General features: G+C 47.0%; 1 long non-coding RNA gene across 2 annotated transcripts; it reads right to left on the reverse strand.

Annotated features, from left to right (window-relative positions):
- Positions 1–1054: 1054 nt before the first annotated feature.
- Positions 1055–9802, reverse strand: LOC129527531 (uncharacterized). 2 transcript variants are annotated; one of them, XR_010131489.1, is made up of 4 exons: positions 9015–9802; positions 7457–7586; positions 3366–3405; positions 1055–2204 (listed from the first exon to the last, which is right to left on the reverse strand). It is a non-coding gene; the product is annotated as an uncharacterized lncRNA (long non-coding RNA). The 2 variants fall into 2 exon arrangements; XR_008672518.2 differs by lacking the exon at positions 1055–2204 and having other exon boundaries at positions 3316–3405.
- Positions 9803–10959: the final 1157 nt, after the last annotated feature.

Consider the following 10959-nt stretch of genomic DNA (forward strand, 5'->3'; position numbering starts at 1 on the left):
GTGGCGAGATCTCGGCTCACTGCAAGCTCTGCCTCCCAGGTTCACACCATTCTCCTGCCTCAGCCTCCCGAGTAGCTGGGACTACAGGCGCCCGCCACCACAACTGGCTAATTTTTTGTATTTTTAGTAGAGACGGGGTTTCACCGTGTTAGACAGGATGATCTCGATCTCCTGACCTCGTGATCCACCTGCCTTGGCCTCCCAAAGTGCTGGGATTACAGGCGTGAGCCACTGTGCCCAGCCAAAAGATCAAATTTGAAATAAATTTAGTGTGGTCTAAGTGTACCGTGTCTATAGCGTCTACAGTGGTGGACAGTCATGTCTGAGGCCTTCACATTCACTCACTACCCACTCACTAACCAAGAGCAACTTCCAGTCCTGCAAGCTCCATTTATGGTAAGTGCCCTATACGAGTGCGCCATTTTTAATCTTTATTTTTTTGAGATGGAGTCTCACTCTGTTGCCCAGGCTGGGGTGCAGTGGCGCAATCTCGGCTCACCGCAAACTCCGCCTCCCAGGTTCAAGCGATTCTCCTGCCTCAGCCTCCTGAGTAGCTGGGATTACAGGTGCCTACCACCATGCCCAGCTAATTTTTGTATTTTTAGTAGAGACAGAGTTTCACTATGTTGGCCAGGCTGGTCTCGAACTCCTGACCTCAGGTGATCCACCTGCCTTGGCCTCCCAAGGTTCTGGTATTACAGGCGTGAGCCACTGTGCGGCCCATTTTTAATCTTTTATACTGTATTTGTGCTGTGCATTTTTTATGTTTAGAAGTGTTTGGTCATCAGAGAAATGCAAATCAAAACCACAATGAGATACCATCTCACACCATTTAGAATGGCGATCATTAAAAAGTCAGGAAACAACAGATGCTGGAGAGGATGTGGAGAAATAGGAATGCTTTTACACTGTTGGTGGGAGTGTAAACTAGTTCAACCATTGTGGAAGTCAGTGTGGTGATTCCTCAAGGATCTAGAACTAGAAATACCACTTGACCCAGCCATCCCATTACTGGGTATATACCCAAAGGATTATAAATCATGCTAGTATAAAGACACATGCACACGTATGTTTATTGCGGCACTATTCACAATAGCAAAAACTTGGAACCAACCCAAATATCCATTAATGATAGACTGGATTAAGAAAATGTGGCGCATACGCACCATGGAATACTATACAGCCATAAAAAAGGAGGAGGTCATGTCCTTTGCAGGGACATGGATGAAGCTGGAAACCATCATTCTGAGCAAACTATCACAAGGACAGAAAACCAAACACTGCATGTTCTCACTCATAGGTGGGAATTGAACAATGAGAACACTTGGACACAGGGCAGATAACATCACACACTGGGGTCTGTCATGGGGTGGGGGGAGGGGGGAGGGATAGCATTAGGAGAAATACCTAATGTAAATGACAAGTTAATGGGTACAGCAAGCCAACATGGCACATGTGTACTTACGTAACAAACCTGCACATTGTGCACATGTACCCTAGAACTTAAGGTATAATAACAATGATAAAGAAGTGTTTAGATACACAATCACTTACCATTTTGTTGCAGTTGCCTACAGTATTCAGTGGGGTAACAAGCTGTACAGGTTGGTAGCGTAGGAGCAATAGGTTACACCATGTGGCCTAGGTGTGTGGTAGGCTGTGCCATCTAGGTCTGTGTAAGTGCACCCTGTGATGTTCACACAATGACGGAATTGCCTTATGTCGACTTTCTCAGGTGTCAATAAGCAACACACAGGCTGGGCACAGTGGTTCACGCCTGTAATCCCAGCACTTCGGGAGTCCAAGTTGGGCGGATCACCTGAGGTCAGGAGTTCAAGACCAGCCTGGCCAACATAGTGAAACCCCGTCCCTGCTAAAAATACAAAATTAGCCAGGCGTGGTGGCACACGCCTGTAATCCCAGCTACTTGGGAGGCTGAGGCAGGAGAATCACTTGAACCCAGGAGGCGGAGGTTGCAGTGAGCTGAGATTGTACCACTGCACTCCAGCTTGGGTAACAGAGCAAGACTCCACCTCAAAATAAAAAAATAAAATAAAGCAACCCACATCTGTAATTGATCTGTATTACCTCCCTTCCCTTCTGTCTGCTCTTGAAAGGGTCCAAATGGCACATCTATCTTGTCAGGTCATGCACATCTCCATTAGGCAAATCTGGAAGATTCTTCAAAGTTTTCCTGTTTCTCCCTGTCAATTGGCAACAAAAATCACATATTTTAAAAAACAGGAAATTTATCAGAACAGACTCAAATAAGTGTATTTTCTATGTTAATGTTGATGCAGGGCAGGTGAGCTCCCAGATTGGGGCTTAGCCTGGGAAGGTTCTTGGCTTCACCCAGGAAAGAATTCAAGGGCGAGCCAGTGGTGTTAGACAGCAACTTATATTGGAGCGGCAGTGTCCAGCAGCAGCAGAGGGACTGCTCCCTGCCACACAGGGCTACTCCATAGGCAGTGTGCCCAGAGTAGCGGCTCAGAGGCAGTGCTGCCATCATATTTATACCCACTTTTAATTACATGCAAATTAAGGGGCAGATTATCCAGACTCTAGGAAAAGGGAGGTAACTTCTGGGTGCTGGATTGTTGCCATGGAAAGGGATGGTAACTCCCAGATGTTGCCATGGCAGCGGTAAACCGACCCGGTGCACTGGTGGGCGTGTTTTGTGAAAATCTGCTTCCACCCAGTCCCTGTTTTAGCTGGTCATCAATTTGGTCTGCATCAGGAAGCAAGTACCGCTTCCTATCTCGATGTGATGGGAAAGGAGACTCCAAATGAGGACTTTGAGACATTACAAAATGTTGGCCAGGCGCAGTGGCTCACACCTGTAATCCCAGCACTTTGGGAGGCTGAGGCAGGTGGATCACTTGAGGTCGGGAGTTTGACACCAGCCTGGGCAACATGGTGAAACCCTGTCTTTACTAAAAATACAAAATTAGGCGTGGGGGCATAGGCCTCAAGTCCCAGCTACTCGGGAGGCTGAGGCAGGAGAATCACTTGAACCTGGGAGGTGGAGGTTGCAGTGAGCTGAGATTGTACCACAGCACTCCAGCCTGGGCAACAGAGCGAAACTCCGTCTCAGGAAAAAAAAAAATTAATCGAGAAGAATCCAGGCTGGGCGCGGTGGCTCATGCCTGTAATCCCAACACTTTGGGAGGCTGAAGCGGACAGATCACCTGAGGTCAGGAGTTTGAGACCAGCCTGGCCAACATGGTGAAATCCCGTCTCTACTAAAAAATAAAAAATTACTTGGGCATGGTGGTGCACACCTATACTCCCAGCTACTCGGGAGGCCGAGGTAGGAGAACCACTTGAACCTGGGAGGCGGAGGTTGCAGTGAGCTGAGATCATACCATTGCACCCACAGCCTGGGAGACAAGAGCGAAACTCCATCTGAAAAAGAAGAAGAAGAAGAAGAAGAAGAAGAAGAGGAAGAAGAATCCAATTTTCTTCAACATTATCTTCATTTAGAGTTCTTTAACTATTTTTTAAAAAATAGAACAAGGGATCCATTCCTCATGCTTCTACTGATGGCAGCTCTCCCTAAAGCAGGACATTCCAAAAACAAACAAAAAAGCAACAGCCAAACACATGGAAGTAAGATGGTCTCTCGAAGCTCTGAGAATTGGAAAGGTTTCCTTTCAAGAAACTTGAGTTAGCTTTTGGAAAATGATCTTTTCTATGTTACTAGATATTTCTTTTTTTTCTCTTCCCATTTTACTTAAATAACTTATTCAATTAACATCTATTTGCCAGGCTTCAAAGTCAGATCCTGGAAGAAATACAAAAAAGCAGCAAATAATGAGAAACCATCCCGGCCTATAGGAAACTCACTAACTCGTTAGAAAGGCAGGCTTGTAAATGACACCAATACAGCGTGCTTGGGATTTCATGGGATCACATGTATTTTGGTGTTTGGAAGCACAGAGGAGCAAGTATTAATTTTTTAAACTTAGTATAATGAAAAATTTCAAATACAAACAAAAATAATCGTATAATGAATCCTGTTACCCATCACCCAACTTACAAAATAATTATCCTATTGCCAACTGTTTCATCTCGGCCTTACTACCTTGCAGGTTACTTTCTTTTATTTTTACAGTGTTTTTTAGATATAGTTACATATAGTAAAATTCACCCACTCTCAATGTATAACCAATGCCTTTTAGTAAATTTGTAGAGTCGTGTAACCAACATGATCCAATTTTTAGAACATCTCCACCATCCTAAAAATTTTACTCTCAACTTGTGACAGTTCTCCTCCCTTGCCCCAGCAACCGTTGATCTTTCTGTCTCTATAGATTTGCCTTTTCTGGACATTTCATATTTCTTTTTTTTTTTTTTGAGACGGAGTCTCACTCTGTCGCCCAGGCTGGAGTACAGTGGCACCACGTCGGCTCACTGCAACCTCCCCTTCCTGGGTTCAAGCGATTCTCCTGCTTCAGTCTCCCGAGTAGCTGAGACTACAGGCACCTGCCACCATGCCCGACTAATTTTTGTATTTTTAGTAGAGACGGGGTTTCACCATGTTGTCCAGGCTGGTCTCGAACTCCTGACCTCAGGTGATCCACCCAACTCAGCCTCCCAAAAGTGCTGGGATTACAGGTGTGGGCCACTGTGCCTGGCCTCTTTTTTTCTTTTTCTTTTTTTGAGACAGGGTCTCACTTTGTCACCCAGGCTGGAGTGCAGCATCACAAACATGGCTCGCTGAAGCCTCAACTTCCTGGGCTCAAGTGATCCTCCTACCTCAGACTGCTGAGTAGCTGGGGCTACAGGCACACGATGCCCTGCCTGGCTTATTTTTTAGTTTTTGTAGAGATGGGGTCTCACTGTGTTGCCCAGGCTGGTCTCAAACTTCTGGGCTCAAGGGATCTTCCCATCTCAGCCTCCCAAAGTGCTGGGATTACAGGCATGAGCTACTGTGCCCAGACTCACCTTAATTTTTAAAAATGTTCATGGTGGAGGAAGGGGCAGGAACATCCACCAGCACCAGCCAGGGTTCTCTGAAAAAGGCGCTGAATATTTTGCTCAGCTCTGTGCTTCTGTGCTCGAGCCAACCACACGTATACTTGAACACGAAGGAATGTGCTTGAGCATTAAGGAATGTAAGCCACAGGCTCATGCCTGGCTGCCTTCCAAGGAGTCATAATAGTCACGGATATCTGCTTCCAGAGGCAGATGTGGCTTGAGCCCTCCCCGAGAAGTGGGGTGTGGGAAGAGGACCCTGTTTCTGATGCAAGTTCTGGAACTGAGGTGGATTCTCTATCAAGGCACAGAGAGGAAAGAAACCTTAGTCTAATTCCCAGGTTGGCCGTCACTCCCTCTGTGCCTTACGTGTGCCTGAGCCATTATTTGCCTTCCTGGAAAATGGGATTCCTTGCATTTTACTGAATTTAAAACATTTTATTAGAATTAATATACTGGTTCTGAGGGGTTGTTGGAACCCCAGGAATCCATCATAGTGAGATTTATTCCTTCCGGTTCTAGCACATTTTGATTTAATGAGTATTGCCTGGTGCTTGAGATTAGGTCTGGTGCTGGAGTCGTAGGAGCCACTTGTGTCTCTGGATGGAGGAGGCGCCAGGACCAGGAGCTGCGGTAGGAGGAGCATGGCCCGGGCCCTTGGGGACACCCCTGCAGCAGGAGAGGCAGTGCAGACGCAGGGAGGCCGAGCTGCAGTCTCCGCTCGGGGTGCAGCGCCTACAGGAATCTTTGGAGGCTCAGCACAGGTCGAGGTCACCCCAGCCAGGGTCCCCAAAGCCCTAAGTCCGTGTGAAGAAACCCAGGAGGGCTTCCAAGCCAGCACGGACGGCCGAAGATCCTCCAGGGCTTGCGGCCACTGCGGTTCCATCTGCCTGCGCGGCTCCCACCTCTAACTGTGGCCACCGTCTTCCCAGTGCCCCACAGTTTGCTCATGGGGAGATTCCTGGTGATCATAGGTCCTCTGCAGCTATCTGAAGGGTGAGTTGATGAATGAATAGACAGGTGAATGGAGGATGACCACGACAGTTTCTGGAGGGCCACAGGTTGGGCTGGGCTGGGCGCCTTGAGAACACGTGGGTTCTTGTTTCTCCCGGAGGTCTGGCATTCCCTGGTAGCATCCAGAAGGCCGAATGCACCTGAGTGTGCTCTGCCTTCCCTCTTAGTCTAAGCCTTATTATTTGTTTAATTATTAATTATTATTATTATTTTATATTTTTTAAAGACAGGCTCTCACTCTGTCACCCAGGCTGGAGTGTAGTGGCGCCCTCATGGCTCACTTCAGCCTCGAACTCCCAGGCTCAAGTGATCCTCTCATCTCAGCCTCCTGAGCAGTTGGGACTACAGGTGTGCAACACCATGCCTGGCTAATTTTTTTTTTTTTTTTTTTTAATATACAGATGGAATCTCACTGTTGCTCAAGCTGGTCCTGAACTCCTGGGCTTAAGCGATTCTCCTGCATTAGCTTCCCAAAATGTTGGAATTACATGTGTCAGCCTCCACGCTGGGCCCCATAGCCTAAGTTTTTTTAAATGTAATTTTTTTTGTTGCTGTTTATTGAGACAGTCTCGCTCTGTTGCCCAGGCTGCAGTGCAGTGGTGTGATCTGGGCTCACTGCAACCTCTGGCTCCTCCCAGGCTCAAGCGATTCTCCTGCCTCAGCCTCCTGAGTAGCTGGGATTACAAGCGTGCCTGCCATCACGCCCAGCTAATTTTTGTATTTTTAGTAGAGACGGGGTTTCACCATGTTGGCCAGGCTGGTCTCAAACTCCTAACTTCAAGTGATCCACCTGCCTCAGACTCCCAAAATGCTGGGATTACAGGCGTGAGCCACCTCGCCCATCCTCAATGTATATTTTTCATTGAGATCTAAATCACATACCAGGAATTTTAATGTGTACAGTTCAGTGGTTTTTAGTCTTTTCACAATAAATTGAGTTTTTGAGTAGACAGTGCATTCATATGGCTTAAAATTCAACGATTACCAAGGAATATACACGGAAACATCTTCCTTCCCCGCATCCTGCATACATAGATCATATTATCTATTTCTTGACAATACTCATAGATATTTTATGCAAATACAAGCAAATGTATTCCGTCCCTTTTTAATCTACATGGTGGAGAACTATATGTACTGTTCAGCATCTTGCTTTTTTACTTAACTTGGAGGTCCTGCCGGTACCGAGCTTTCTCGTTCCTTCTGGTGGCTGCCTGGTATTCTAGTCTATGGATGGATAAATATTTATTGATGGATATTTAGGTTGTTGCTACACCTCAGCTTTTGCAAATAAATGCTGCAAAGAAGAACCTGGTGCATGAGACATTTTGCGTGTTCGGACAGATCTGTAGAAGTAATTCCCAGAAGGGCGCATGTTTTTTACATTTTGACAGCTCTTGCTAAATGGCCCTTTATAGAGGTTACACCAGTTTTAATTCCCATCAGAATTTATTTCCAAACCTACCATGAGATACGCCAGCACTGACAAGAATCCTCACTGCGGCATTGTTCATCGCGCCCCAAACTGGAAACAGCTCAAGCGATCCTCAGCGGAACGGAGAAATCATGGCCTCTTCACGCGATGAAATATTATGCTGCAATGAAAAGAAACAAAATTCTGCTGCACACGGCAGGGAGGATTGATGAGTGAAAGAAGCCAGACACAGAACGGCCCTTACTGCATGATTTCTGTGATATGACTCAACCCCGAAGTCAAAAGGAAGACGCAATCTAGGATGACAGTGATGGAAACAGAGGTGACAGAGGTGACCCTTGGGCGGCAGAGGGAGTCTGCTGAGCGTCTAGAAACGTCGTATATCTTGTTCGGAGTGATAGCTGTATGGGTGCATCAATGTGTGAAAACTCACCGAGCTATGTGCACTTTACTGATGGAAGTTGCACCCCGACAAAAACTTAAAGGGTTTAAAAATATTGCCCACACTGACGCGCAAACAACACGACCGCCCCAGCAGGCAGACGACTCCTCTGATGCAGAAGCTTAGGTGACAGGCTGTCTTTCTTTTGTCCAGTCCTGAGCCAGATGTGGGTTCTGGGCCAAGGAGGTGAAGCACGAGGCTCCCTCTGCCGCCTCCAGAGCTGTCCAGGGTTCCCCCCTGCGCCCCCAAAAGCGCAGGGTCACACCTGTCGGGGAGGAAGGACCAGAGCGACTCTGCGCCCTCACCCCACCGCCGCCTTCTCTGTTTGCTCTCTGACCGGTGCTGTTTCATTGTTCCCTTCCTGGACGCCATCCCCTCGTCCAGACAATTCCCTGCACCAGCTGCCAAGCAGCTGCCTGGCTATCTATAGCCTCTGTCATCAGCCCCTTCCTCCCGCCCTTGGCCCTACTCCTGGGACCACTCTCCCTACCCCCACCCACTTTCCAGGGGTCCGGCTGTGTCCAGCCAACCAGGAGAAGAGTGGGGATAGTAGAGGCTGAGTTCGTTGACAAATATCATAGAACACAATTTTTAAAATGTTTCTGGAACATTCCAGGACCTGTTGTTGTGGGGAGGGGCCTGCCCTTGCTGAGCTGATCCCTTGGTCTCCTGAGGTGACCTCAACTGTGTCCATGGCTTTTGGACAAAGTGAGATGAACTTTATTCTTTTTTTTTTTGAGACAGAGTCTCGCTCTGTCGCCCAGGCTGGAGTACAGTGGCGTGATCTCAGCTCACTGCAACCTTTGCCTCCTGGGTTCAAGCGATTCCTGTGCCTCAGCCTCCTGACTAGCTGGGATTACAGGTGTGTGCCACCACACCCTGCCTGTTTTTGTATTTTTCAGTAGAGGCGGGATTTCACCATGTTGGCCAGGCTGGTCTTGAACTCCTGACCTCAAATCCACACCCCTTGGCCTCCCAAAGTGCTGGGATTACAGATGTGTGCCACTGCGCCCGGCCTGTAATCCTACTGGCCGTCAAATCCACTTTAAAAGCAGTAAAGGCATTTGACTCTTTCCTCTTTCTCGTTCTTTCTCACCCCGACTCAGTCCTTCTCCCTTCCCCCCACCCCTTCCTCCCTGCACCTACCTTTCTTCCTTCCTTTCTCGGTGAAGTGAAGGGTCACCTCTCATTGTGGAAGAAGGACTAGTAAAGCCAGCTTTAAATGCACATTACTGGGTTGGCCTATGCCAGGCAGGCGCGAGGTCTCTATTCCCCATGTGACAATCAAGCTGGGTGCGTTCACGCCCAGGATGCTGGGGTTGTCCCACCTCTAGGTTTGGAGTGGGACGACGAGGAGAAGCCATTTGTTCAGGAGCAGAGAAAGTTCACTTGGCTGTGACTCATGGCCTCTCCATTGAGAGTCTTCGGCGGGTCCGTGATCATCAGACACGATCATGATCCGTCCTCAGGCCCTGCCTGTGCAGAGTGTGCGGAGGCCAAGGAGTTACTGGCAGAAAAGCAAGAGCGGAATGAGCTTGCGTACTTGAAGTCTGTGGCCGTCTGCCAACATCTCCTTCAAATATGAACATTCTTATTTTCGCTCTGGAAGTTCTTGTCAGGTTTATTGCAAATGCAAGGGTGGTGAGCAGACAGAAACAAAATGGTATTTACTGAGCTGGAAGGACTGTTTTCTCAACCGTTTCTCAAGAGCACGCAAGTAGACGTGCACTTTCCTGGGTGACATCAGGTTCTCCATGGGGATTTTAATCCAAATCAGATATGGCCTTGTTTTACGACGGATCCTCTTGGGTCTCAGGGTGTGAGTATTCATAATAAGTACACGTCCATCCAGTACATGGCGAAGACCATCGTAAGCCACCCCTGGAAACACATACAAGACAGATGGGCATGCAGTTCACAGGATAGCGCAGAATTCTAATGAATTTCATTGGCATCAAATGTTATGTTCCTGTAAACTGAGAGCCATGAAATTAGAATGAGTGCCTCACAATAGTTCAAAAGTGACTCATTTAATTGAAAAAACGTCTCGGAAACATAAATTGGTAAATCAAAACTAAAACTAGTACCCTTTAAAAAAATTGAGAATGATGTCCCTAAGTTTTTTTTTTTTTTTTTTTTTTTTTGAGATAGAGTTTCACTCTTGTTGCCCAGGCTGGAGTGCAATGGCGTGATCTTGGCTCACTGCAACCTCCGCCTCTTGCGTTCAAGTGATTGTCCTGCCTCAGCCTCCCGAGTCGCTGGGATTACAGGCACCCACCACCACTCCCAGCTAATTTTTGTTATTTTTAGTAAAGAGGGGGTTTCACCATGTTGGCCAGGCTGGTCTCAAACTCCCGGCCTCAAGCAGTCCTCCTGTCTTGGCTTCCCAAAGTGCTGGGATTACAGGCATGAGCCACCGTGCCCGGCTGGGATGACTATTTTAATCTCAAGAGAGCCATCTGGGTTCCTTCCAGGGCACAATTCTATTTAAGGGTATACTTTCTTATTTTTACACAAGTTTGATAACTGGATAAAAAAAAAGACGAACTTTTTTTTTTTTTTTTTTGCATGGACCAAAAAATGTAGCCATAAGAGCATTTGTTAATACGCACGTCTAACATCCTTCTTCCCACCTCCCTGTGCAGCACAAAGTGGTAAAGACAGCAAGAATTTTCTTTCTAAACAGCTGGGCTGAAATTAAACAACAACAACAACAAAAACTCAAATGCCCATTCTCCTCCCAGTGGAAGTACAACCTCTCTTTGTATCATGTTACTAATCCTCTGCACACACCTGTTCATCCAACAACAGCTAACAAAAGTCAAACTCCGAGTTAAGAGATGTACACATCACAGTTTGTGCTGGAAATCTGATCCAAGCACATGGACAGAACTTTCTATGATTCTCGGCTCCTAAGCTTGGCGGCTTGTTTTCAATGTATTCTTGAAAACCTAGGAAACTGGCAATCATACTTCTAAGTTAAAAGATTGGGAAATCAGGCCAGTGAATAAATACTTACTTTGGATCTGCACTATTGATGAAAAATAAAAAATCACTGGAAAAAAATGAGCCCCTTTCTTCTATTTTTGCT

The sequence above is a fragment of the Gorilla gorilla genome, chromosome 18, assembly GCF_029281585.2.
Source record: "Gorilla gorilla gorilla isolate KB3781 chromosome 18, NHGRI_mGorGor1-v2.1_pri, whole genome shotgun sequence".
NCBI classification, from domain to species: Eukaryota; Metazoa; Chordata; class Mammalia; order Primates; family Hominidae; genus Gorilla; species Gorilla gorilla.